Genomic DNA, 12,523 nt, shown 5'->3' with positions numbered 1-12,523 from the left:
AGTCCCTGGAGAGCCAGGGGAGGCTGCTGTGCCCTCTTGCTGCCTTTCCTCTGAGATGAAATAGAATTAGCTTGTGCATTGAGGATCGCTCCCTTGAGGAGCAACCACTCATCCTGAACTCCCCTCTCCAGCAATCTCAGTGCCAAATAAGCTCACCCCCTTAGCATGTGGACAAAGGAACACTTGGGCTAAAAACAGACAAACCAGTTTAAGGTGTTTCTGATTAGTCTGGGATATGACTCACATCAAAATAGACAGGGCACAGTCCGTTTACACACTAGACTTAAGTGGCAATTAACTCAAATTAGCTGTAATTGTTCCAATCTAGTGTTAATTCAGATAATTCACAGTTACTTAATGTGGGGCTATGGCTTGTCCATATGTAAAGTCTGGGGTTTGCTGTGAGATCAAACACTCAAATTCAAATCAAGCCAGTTGTCTGTTTTTAGCCTTGGAGCCCTTTCAAAGGGGGAATATGTTGAAAGTGTAGCAGCTGGTACCTCTAATTGTTGTATGTGAACAAAGTGAGAACAATTCAAATGTAGCAAACCCTGGTCCAGATTTAACATTGGATGACAGAATGTTAAAGTTGGAGTGGGTCTGCTGCATTTGAATCATTCTCAGCTTGTTCACACAAAGATTAGAACATATCAGCTGCTCCCTTCTGAGGATCATACATGGGATCAGAAGGAAGTAAGTATATAAGGGACTTCACAAGGTCATCTATTTCAGCCCCCCAGTCAAGGCAGGATCATCCCTGACTAAACCAATCCAGCCAAGTGTCTCTCCAACTAGGTCTTGAAAATCTCCAGAGATGGAGATACCACAACTGCTCTAGGTAGCCTCTTCTAATGCTTCACACTCTCATAGTTAGAAAGTTTCTCCTAATCTCCAACCTAAATTTCCTCTTGCTGCAACATGGACCATTACTCCTAGTCCTATCCCCTACAACCACAGTTAAACACACATTTCCATCCTCTCTATAATCACCCTTCATGTATTTGAAGACATACCAAATCATTACTCAGTCTTCTGTTCCCCAGACTAAATAACCCTAGTTCTTTCAGCATGTCCTCATAAGCCTTGCTCCCCAAGCTCCTTAGAAGTGTCACTCTTCACTGAACTCTATCCATTCTGTCCACATCCTTCTTGAAGTGTGGGGCCTAAAACTGGACACAGTACTTTAGGTGAAGTCTCACCGGTGCTGAATAGAACAGAGGAATCACTTCCCTCTATTTGCAAGGGGTACTCCTGGTAATACAACCCAGAATACTGTTGGCTGTTTCTGCAACAAGAGCATACTGTTGGCTCATGTTCAGTTTATGTTCTACTGTTAGCTTATGTTCTACTCTAAGTCCCAGGTCCTCTTCTGCAGTATTACAGCCTATCCTAATCTATATTTGTACATGCAATTAATCCCTCTGGAGTGTGGGACCTTGCATTTGTCCTTGCTGAATCTCATCTGGTGGACTGCAGACATGCAACTACTATCCTAGTCTCTGCATTTGCAACCAGGTAAATCCTTATTAATCCACGTACTTTAGCTCTACCTTGGAGTGTTTTGGGGGTATGGCAGGGTGTAAGGGGAGGAAGAAGGGAGGGTAGCATCTACTGCCTATATATAACAGTTAGCAGGTCAAGGGGCTTGATTGCTCCTTCATTCAAGACTGATAGAGAATGCTGGGCACACTAATGGCTTACAGAAGGTCTGTGATTTGCTTTGAATCTCAGCCACACCTCATGATAGCCATTAGCACCTTTCAGCAGAACATCACACAGGCAAACACACTTAAGAGATGGGAAGGGTATTCTTGGTTACTAACTGACCTAAAATAAAGGATCTTGAATCTGAAATATTTGTTTAGAAGAACAGCTCCTCTTAATCCCTTTCAAGTCACACCCTACCAGGCTGTGAATAGGATTAAAAATGTATGAACTACTGTCATGTGCAATGATTTCTCCTACCAAAGCTATTAGTCTATACAAGTCTTTCTCGCTGACTCCTGCCCTGCAGATATTTTCATTCCATCTCATCCTTTACATAGCCCCCAGTGGCTAACCTACAATTTCCTTTCACTTTTAGTCATTGCCCATGATGTCATTATACAAACACACCCAGCTCAGTAGAGCTCATTTCAGTCTAAATCAGACCTGCTCAGCAGACTAGATTCAAATCTAACTTATATCAGTATGAATTCAGAGTAGCATCACTGATATACAGCTGGTCCCTGCCTTGAGAACTCATAAAGTCTGGGGAAATGCCAATGCAAGGAATGATGCTAGAGATGGAGTTACACTATACTTGTACAAGCAAAACAAAGATCAGAACCTAGTCCCATATAATCCATATGCACATCATGTCCATATAAACATTGCATTCAGGGTAACCTTGGTATCACTGGTAAAGTGTTCTTCAAAAAACATTCTTGATTTTCAGTCTCTTTAAGTTATTCCTGTTAGTAATCGAGAATAGAGTTCCCATCCACCAAGTCAATTGATAATATCATTAGCACACGTTAGGCTTATTTTCCCTACAGGAAGGAAGGAAGGATTTTTGACTTTTTAGCCACTTCATTCAAGGGTTTGGGGTATAAAAAGAGGGTCCAGATCCAATATGCAAAGCAGACAGATAAATCTCCATCAAACCAAAAGCACCAGGCCATTACATTCATAACATTATACCATAGCATGCAGGACAGAGAATACAAACACCTTCACAGTATTATATGTCATGCCTTACATGCTGTTATGCAGTTGGGACACCCAGCCACGTGGTTGTACAGACCAAAACCATCCATAAACAAATGATTCCTACCCTGCTGTACCCTGAGGGCCCAGGGCACGGCGCAAGCTTGGAGCTGCAGTCCACCACCAGTGGCCCAGGCAGAAGATGCACACCTGGATGTGGGTGACTGAGGCTGGCAGAGGCCAACCTTAGCATGGGACACCATGCTAAGGTTATACACCAGCGACTCCCTCAGCAACTACAGGAACCATAGATGCTGGGCTTGTACCACACCACAGTAGAAGGCCAGAAGCATCCCCCACTTCAGAAGCATGAGGTCCAGCAGGACCAGCTCCTGGTTAAAGCCAAAGGCCCCCACCTTCTGCAGGAAACAGCATGCCAATTGTTGCCAGGACAGGTGCTCCTCACCATAGAGAAGTTGCTGAAAGGCTTGCAGGTAGACTGGGCTCTGGCCCCGCTCAGTGGCAGGTTCATCTTGCTCAAGTTCATCTTCCTCCATTGGGCACAGCTTGGGAAGGCCATCATGTAAGTGCTGAGTTGACTCCAGGCAGAGAGGTTCAGCTGTAAACAGGTCTTGATAGAAGGCTACAGCATGATGGCAGATCTCAACAGGATCTGTGAGTATCTGGCTGTCCAGAGTCTTGAAATGGTCAAGGATTTTCTGCAGGGCCCACTGCTTTTCTAAGTTGAAAAAGAACTGGGTCAGGGCATCAGCCTCTGTCAGCTCTTGGCAGTGGGCACGAATACTCGTAACTCGAGCTGCACCCTCCGCCAGCTCCCACAGGTGCTTCTTCTGAAGCTTAAGACTTTCAAGTAATCCTATGTCTCCACCAGCATCTCATGGGGCCACCTCAAGCTTTGCTACACCCTCCTCCAACCCCTGGACACAGCAGCAGAGCTCGCTCATTGCCAGCTGCATGTGTTGCTAGCAGAAAGCACTGATATGTGCCTTCTCCACATCACACCATTGCTTCCAGGAGGAAAAGGTGGTTCTCGCAGTCTCCCATGTCCACCAGACATAGGCAAAGCATTCACAGAAGTGAGCGTCTTGCAGCAAGTTGGTGTTAAAACATCGGTAAGGTGCCCGGGAACGTGCTCTGCCAAGGGGACTCAGCTCACAGCAGATAAGACTGTGATCTGAAAGCCCAGATAGAATAATGCAGCTGCCATGCAGGACTGACCGGTGATGCTTGGCAATGTACAAGCAGTCAAGGCATGCCATGGCAATCCCACCAGCAGTTGCCTTTATCCAAGTGTACTGCCTTGCATTAGTGTGGAAATGACACCAGACATCCACAAGGTCCCCTGCCTCCAAAGCTGTCTGCAGCCACTGGGCTGAAGATGGATGGGGTTCTGGCCTATTTCAGTCACACTGGAATTAAAGTCCCCACCCAGGAGGAGAAGGTCATCACTGTCACCTGCACTCCTCCAAAAGTCAGCCAGGGTCTCAAAGAAGACTGTTCATTCTCACTTGGTGGTGGGCACATAGATGTTAATTAGGAGACGGCAATGTTGTGCTAATGTGATATGAGCAGTTATCAGGATAAGAGGATTGGGACTCCTGCACTGAGAGAAGTGCCATAGCTCAGGAACATATAGCCCTTCCAGGTGGAATGCCAGTTGGCTAGAATAACTGCATCAGGATGAGTTTCTTGCAAAAAGGTGACCTCCAGCTTTTTCTGGCACAGGAAATCAAGGAGTGCCATCCACGTCCCAGAGTCTCTGCAGCCGTTGGCACTGAATGAACCAAAGGTTGTGGCAGCCAGGAGTGAAGGATGTAGAAAAGGGGGACAGGCAAAGCCAAGGGAATAGACAGAAACATCAGAGAGGAGCAAGCATGCAAGACAGAGAAAAAAACAGGCCTACAGCTTGCCAGCTGGTGCTGCTCACAATAAGTGCCTAACATCACCTGCAAGCTTGCTTAGGCAAAAACTATATTGTTGCATCCCCGCAGTGAAGTGCAGCACAGCTGCTGTGGATACCACAGATGTCTCAGGTTCAGGGAACCATTTATGTATATGCTGTGTGTGAGGGAAAGAAGGAGCTGGCGGGCTCCGAGACTCCCCGCCCCATGCACACAGGCCCGGAACGCTGGGTGAGAACTCACCTCTTCCAGGTGCACGGAGGAGGGAGGAGCCAGGATGGCCAGGGCCGGCATAAAAGGGACGCTGGCATCGGACAGGGGAGCGGCGGAACCGGAAGAAGGCAGCGGAGGAGCTAACACCGGTGGGAGCACCCTTGTGTGGATGCGAGCCATCCAGAGAGGCGTCCGGACCTTCTGGGGTAAGGGTAAGCCCCAGCGGGGCTTGTAAGCCCGGGCAGCTGGCCCAGAGAGGCCGTGGACTGTTTGATGCCACCGGGAGTGGTTGGAGCCCAGCCGAGCCGGATACCGTATAGACTATAACAGAGGAGCATTTACCGACTGGCAGACTGTCACTCCGGTAGTAAGGGGCTGAGGGGTCTCGGGACAGCCCTAGAGAGGGCTGAAGCACTCTTTGAGAGTAGTGGGAAGGGGTCCCAACCCCGCGGCATACAGGGGCCGGGACGAGAATGTCTGCTGAGGAGTGAAGCAGTCTCCAAGCCCTGGGGAATCCCTGGACGTACCCTTTGGTGTTGATTTTTGCCTTTCTTTTATGAACACACGGGGTGATATCCTGACATGCGGCCTGCCCAGATAGGCGGCCACATACCAGTGGAAAGGGAGAAGGTGTAAGGGTGGCAGAGCCCTCATCAACGCGGAACCCGTTAGAAACTAAGGAGTCTCATTTTTGGAACGACACACGCCGGACCATCTGAACCGAACAGTATTATCATCAAAGTCGTGGCAGGAGAGGCAAGCGTGTGCAAAGAACGCCGACTCATAGGTGAGCCACTCCTGGGCATCCAGTAAGCGGTCCCGATGCAGGGAGGCAGTAGCGACTTGGACAGAACAGTCTCCCCCCCCCGACACTGTGCAACCCCCCCCAGCAGTGCTTTGTCTGGTCAAGACTCAATAAGGTTTTCAACTGAGTAACCAACACAGGGAGGTTCCTCAGAAGCAGCAACAGGTTCTGCTTCCAGGGTAGGGACACTCCCTATTGAGGAGGGGCACCTTAGCTGAATCAGAGAACACCACCTTCCGGGGCAGGACTTGGGTTAACCCATCCTCAGAGGCAGAATCAAAATCTGACCCTGAGGAGGAGCTGTATACGTCAGGCAGGCACTGAGAGACACCGAACCCTGGGAGGAGCACTTGTCCCCTCACCAGGATCCTCAGCATTAGGGCTTGTGGGAGCAGCGTCCTCCAAGGGGGCCGGGGGGGGCATCAGTCCTTGATCTCTTTGGTGGGGTGCTCTCGTGGGCCAGACACCTTTGCTCCCGGAGCCACTTGCGGCTCCCAGAGGTTCCAACCTCCACATCAACCTTGTCATCCTCAAGGAGCTGAGAGGTGGGGAGAGGGCTGTCAGACTCCACCACCACTTCTCTGCTCACTAACCTCAGCTTCCCTTGAAGTGGTGGGGAGGTCTTGAGTGGATATCAAGGCCTTTTTAGAAGACCTCTTTCTGTTCTGGGATTTGCCCTTCCCAGCAGAAGGGGCCAAGTCCTCCCTGAGAAGGGAGAAAAAGGGAGACCTGGGTCCACCACAACAGAGTTGGTGGACTCTGATGAAACAGGAAGTGACTGGGAGGAAGACCCTTCCCCACCACCCAAAGGGGCTGCCACACCAAAGCTGAATGAACTACCATCGGGTGCAGCCACAAGTGGCTCTGCCACAGTCAGCCGCTTCTTCAGGCACTGGGTAGCCAGGTGGGACCTGCTACCACAGTAAAAACATGAGGTGTCCCCAGTGGTGAGGTAGACCTCATAATGCTGCCCATCAAACAGGAAGGACATGGAGAGGGGAAAACCCTGACCCTCCCTGTTAAGAAACATAAACAGCTGCCTTTTAAAGGATAGGACATGATGAAGTTTAGGGACCTTGATGCCAAGCAGCAGTCTATGGACTGGATTGCCGAGGAAGAGGTTGGGTTCTGAACTCTCCCTTGGAAGCACAGAGGACATGTTTGCAACCTATGAGCACCCCCACAGCAGCAGCACTGTCCTCCACTTCGATGGAGGGAGGGGCATGAAGCCAGACTGCCACCAAGTCACCCCTGAGCCTTCACTACCCTAGGCTGAAGAGTCCCATGCCTCTCAGCCTCTCCTCACGAGGCTTGTTCTCTTGACCTCTAATCATGTGCATGGCTCTCCTCTGGACTCTCTCAGGATTCTCTACATCCTCTCTAAAGTATGGAACCCAGAACTGGATGCAGTACTTCAGCTGCAGCTTCACCAAGGCTGAGTTAAGTGGGAGGATGACTTCTTGGGTCTTGCTTGAGATGTATCGGTAGATGCAAGCCAGAGTTGTATTTGCTTTGCCAACTGTGGCATCGCATTGGTGGCTCAAGTTTATCTTGTGATCAGTCACGAGGCCCAAGTTTTTTTTTTTTTAGTCGTGGTGCTAGTGAGTGTAGCACTGCTGAGCCTGTAAGTATGATATGGGTTCTGGAGAGAAGGGGGCCAGGCATTCAAGCCACAGTATAAAGTGGAGCCCAGAGCAGGCAGGGGGACAGAGTGCAGGACCAGAAGGAGAGGAGCCGGGCTGAGTAAAGCTGCAAGAAAGACTGAGAGCAGCCTGGAAAGCCAGCAGGAGGCTCCTGCAAAGATGTAGCTTTCCCCAGAACAAACCTAGAGAAAGGAGTGGTGAAGTATCAGCACCAGAAACTTACCATGATCTTGCTGGCAACCTGCAGCGCATGGCCGGAGAAAATACCATAAAAATCCTAATAGAAACAAGGTACCATAAAGACCCTAAAAGGGGGTAAGAACAAATTTTCAAGGGTAGACCCGGTGAGGTGAGGGTACAATAATGACCACAATACTCATGAAGAGCTACCATAATGACTGGAACAAGGTAAAGGAGAAAATGACCTTGCAGAGCATCTTTTTTCTTTCGTTTGTTAAAAGCCTGGTGAACAATAATTCCAGACCAGGAGCACTTGTTTTTTTTACATGAAGACAAAGGTCCCAGGTGAGAACACGGCGGCCAGACCAGTGATGAGAAGACAATTCAATACCCGATGGAATGGACAGGGGATGGTGGAGCCCTCATGAACATAGGGCGGTGGACAACGACCGACGGGAACTATGCACCCAAGTACAGAATTCTACTCCCATAAACAGCAAGTCATGGCAGGAGAGGACGTAGGTGTGTGGACCTCTGGTTGGGACTCATCACTGAAGTCAGCCGGCAGGCTGAGGTCCTATAATGATATTATATATATATAGGGAGGGAGAGAGGGAGAAAGAGAGAAGAGCGAGCGAGCGAGCGAGCAATAGGCTGATCATAGACTGACTGAGGCCAAAACCCAAAAGGGACTGGAGAAACAAAGACTCCTGGGGGCTACGTCACAAGCACGGTGACACCTACCCACAACAAGGCCATGTTGGCTATCTTTCAGAATACTGCCTTCCATTAGCCTGTTGTTGACGGTTTCTTTGATGATTTTTTCCAGGATCTTTCCAGGGATTGAGGTCAAACTGATTACCCTGTAGTAAACCTGGATCTTCCTTTCTTAAAGATAGGCACCACATTGGCCCTCTTTCAATCTTCTGAACCTCTTCTGAGCACCACGAGTTCTCATATGTCCTCACCATTGTGCTATGATGTCAGCCAACTCTTTCAGCATTCTTAGGTGCACTCCAGCCAGGCCAGGTGACTTACAGATGTCTAGCTTCTCAAGATGTTCCCTCGCAAAATCTTTGCCCATTATAGGCATATGTTTGTCCTTACCCTGATAGTCCTGCATCCTATCAGACAGGGTGATCCCTTGGGCTGGTGGAAAACTGACACAAAGTAATCATTGAGGAAATTAGCTTTTTCCTCAGTGTGGGTTGTCAGCTGCCCCATTTGGTTCAGCGGGGTCCAATGTTGCCCTTGGTTTTTTCTGCCTTCCTACATATCTGAAGAAGGACTTTTTGTTTTCCTTGATTCCCATAGCTAGTCTAAGTTTGGTTTCAGCCTTGGCTTTTGGTCAAGTAAGTAGTGGGCCAGGCAGATGACACCCACATTGGCCACTCAGTATGGGAGGGAAAACAAGTAGGTGGCCTCCAAGAAGTCCAAGTCTAGCACCTCAAGCAAAGCACTGAGTCCAGCAAACAGTAGCAACAGCCAGGGGCATCCAAGGAAAGCTTGGTGAAGATCCTCCTCCACTCCCCCCAAACAAAAGGGGCAGGTCACCAATGCAGCTGGGTCCATGTGGGCTGGTGGCCAGTATCCCGCATAACAACCTCCACTGGAGGTCACCATTTATTTTTTTTTTTACCAATGGGAGGCTTATAAATCACACGCCATGCAGGGCGGGACAGCATGAGTGCCAGTACCGCTATGTACCTCCAACCTCATCATGTCAAGACAACTGGCAAGGACACAGGCATGGCAGACTCAAATATATAGGTCCTTCCAGGAAGTGTGTTGAAGTGGATCCCAGTACGACTGTTAGGAGGCACAGGAAGAACCAGTAAGGTGCTGGGCCCACCATGCATGTCACTGTCCACAGCTGAGACAACAGGCAGTGACAGAAGGGTCCCAAGACATCCCCAGGAGGAAAGACTCTCCATGCTCGGAGGTGGTCTTCCAGGTCAGCTGCCATATCAAGAAAGCAAGAATGTAAGCAAGAAAAAAAAGAAAGAAAATCCTTGTTAAATCTCTTCTGTAATGCTTTGGCCTCCATAAAACCTCCAGGAATATTAGGAACCCATTTGAAATACTAGCAGAAGAAACATGTACAAACACAAATTATCTGTGCTTCCTTCTCCATTACAGCCTAACACAATAAATACTCCATCAAATGCACAGGAGTATACAGATGGTTACTAGAGTGAATGGACCATCTTTCAAGGGCCAGTTGCAAAGTGACACAGTCACTTTGTCATACCAGTCTCCCATTTAAGACTGAGCTTGAAATTCTTAATAAAGGAGCATTCTGCAGATGGCAATGTTTATACAGTATGTATATCACAGTTAGAGATACTGAGAGGTTGTGCAATGTTCAGCATGTCCCTGATGTTGTCATCTGTCACCTCATCAGCAGAGTGAGAAAGTTATAAACCAGCCTCTTTGGTAGTGTTTCAGTAAAGCTTACAGTATTTTGCCAAAGCACAGCACAGACTGTTTCACACTCTAGTCAAGGTACCACAAAAAAAATCACTGCTAAAACACCCCAAAGGGAGGGACAATGGAATGACAGATGTCTACATTAGAAGCTCAAAGCTGTTCCTTTCCCCAAAAGATCCTTCTCCCAGCTGCCTGTACTCCTGACAAGAAAAAGAACCTTTAAAATTTACCCTTAGATGGAAAGAAGAAAGGAGAATGGCAGAGGTGAACAGTTGTGTCTGCGCAGGTTTGTTTCCCTCATTTTTCTTGGATTATTTTTAAACGCTTTCATTCACTTGCCTTATTTCTTCCTTATTTCCTTGTAACTTTTCCAACCTCCTGCCTTCTCATGCCATTTTGTTGATCCTACTAATTACCATGCTAGATTTTTATTAGCAGAAAATCAGCAATGATTATTCCTCCTGAAAGATAATTTTGTACTCGCATATAACATTGCTGTACCTGATTCATATTTGTAAAATAGCTGCTAAGAGCACTGGGTGCCTTGAGGTCATTGGATAAAATTTCCTGCGAGACCCTGATGCAAAGCTCATGAAAACAGTGAAAAGATCCCAAGTGAAACAAACAGGCTTTGCAGCAGGTGTGTTATGGCTCATTGTGGGCCTGATTGCATGTTCACTGATGGATTCCCAAGGAGGGCTCTCCAACATGGATATCACACCTGCTATGTAGAAGGAAGTGGTCAACTACCCTTCTTTCCCTGAAATCCATACAGGTCTATCGCAAGTCTAGCAAGCTAAGCAAGGGGAGGAGCAGGCCATGATCAAGCTATACATGGAATGGATGGAGAAGGTGGCAAAAGAGCAGGGGTGACAGAGAGAAATGAATGTTTTCCTCAACCACCAAGTTCAGCCAAAAGCTCTATGACCTCTTCTGAGCACCACAAGTTCTCATATGTCCTCACCATTGTGCTATGATGTCAGCCAACTCTTTCAGCATTCTTAGGTGCACTCCAGCCGGGCCAGGTGACTTACAGATGTCCAGCTTCTCAAGATGTTCCCTTGCAAAATCTTTGCCCATTATAGGCGTATGTTTGTCCTTACCCTGATAGTCCTGCATCCTATCAGACAGGGTGATACCTTGGGCTGGTGGAAAACTGACACAAAGTAATCATTGAGGAAATTAGCTTTTTCCTCAGTGTGGGTTGTCAGTTGCCCCATTTGGTTCAGCGGGGTCCAATGTTGCCCTTGGTTTTTTCTGCCTTCCTACATATCTGAAGAAGGACTTTTTGTTTTCCTTGATTCCCATAGCCAGTCTGCAACCCTGGGAGATTCCCCCTGCCTACTGGCAATTCCCCAGCAGGCTCATTCCAGTAGACCTGTACATTCGAAGAATGATAGCAATCGTGTTGGGGAACAGCATGATTCTGTAACAAAGGACCCACAGAATTTTGGGAATACACTTACAGCCTCTCCCCCAAGAGCTAAAGACGGTACTCCCAACAGAATAATTCTAGTGGAAATACCAGTTCTTCCCACTAGACCCTGGAGCATGGGAATAGGTGATGGGCCTTCATGTAGTCAGAGGAAGAAGAGGCAATGCTCATGCTTCCAAAGCAGCAAACACTCTAAGTTCACAGGTGTCAAACTGCCTTAAGATGTTTCTAGAGAGAGTTTTAAATTTAAATTTATTATCCCACTGAAACCTGTATCCAAAATACTTTAAAATTCACTCATGGCTTGAAAACCAGCCACAACACATTAGGTTATGATGTCTGCTGTTAAAAAGCCTATACAGATAAAATACAGCATGCTTGCAAGATGACTTTTCATAATGTATTACCTCTTTAGGGTTGGCATCAATTGCAAGGGTCAGAGAAAACCATGGACAGCTGCTTTAAATGCCACAGTAATTGTGTGGTTAATGCACTTATATTGTACCAGGGCTGATTCTCAGCAGGAATAAACTACCATCGAAGTCTGTGGAACTATACCAGTTTACATCAGAATGAGTTTCAGTTCTGTACCCACCAAGTCCATTTTGCACCTAATATTTAGACCAAGGAATGGGACACTGCAAACAAAGTTGCTTTTTAAAACTAAATTCCATAATATTCCAACACAAATACCTGTTTTTAGGGGGAGTGTCTCCATAGCTCTTGTAAAAACTTGCTGGTGATTAAAGCCATCCTGAATTTAATCAGGCAATGCATAGTACCCGTGCAAGTGGGAAGGCAAAAGAAGCACCCAACTTTCTGCAGAGAGATCTGTTAGCAACAAGCATGATTGCGACACTGGTTCCCTACAAATTTGAGGAAGCAAAATTCCAGAACTAGAAACAGACATCACTTTTCTTGCCATTACTAGGTGCTGTCAAGGGCTAACTCGCTCTTCTTTGTCCTGCCTCTCTATGGCTTTGAGTTAGAACTTTTCCGTTAGAGAACAAATCCCACCACTGCCAATGCAGTCACCTCTCCCCAAAGCACACTGGCACAAAGATTAAAAGCCCCAACTGTGCACATTTTACTCCTTTACTCCCTTGAAGCACCTTGTTTAAGGGGAGCAGGATTTACCCCTAAATCTGCTTTTAGGTAATAGCAATTTCCTATTCTCTGCTCCCACACTAAACCTCCCTCTCCCTCC

General features: G+C 47.5%; 1 long non-coding RNA gene across 1 annotated transcript in view; it reads right to left on the bottom strand.

The window, feature by feature from the left end:
* LOC109309526 overlaps nucleotides 1-12,344 on the bottom strand; it is a 19,634-nt gene extending 7,290 nt beyond the window's left edge. Inside the window, exon 1 of the long non-coding RNA XR_002100940.1 lies at nucleotides 12,334-12,344. This is a non-coding gene — a long non-coding RNA (uncharacterized LOC109309526). The remainder of the gene's footprint in view (nucleotides 1-12,333) is intronic.
* Between the last annotated feature and the right edge of the window lie 179 nt (nucleotides 12,345-12,523).

This window comes from Crocodylus porosus, unplaced genomic scaffold, assembly GCF_001723895.1.
Source record: "Crocodylus porosus isolate Cpor-Errol unplaced genomic scaffold, CroPor_comp1, whole genome shotgun sequence".
Classification (NCBI taxonomy): domain Eukaryota; kingdom Metazoa; phylum Chordata; order Crocodylia; family Crocodylidae; genus Crocodylus; species Crocodylus porosus.
Note: the sequence above shows the minus strand (reverse complement) of the source record. Positions and strands in the feature narration are given on the sequence as shown.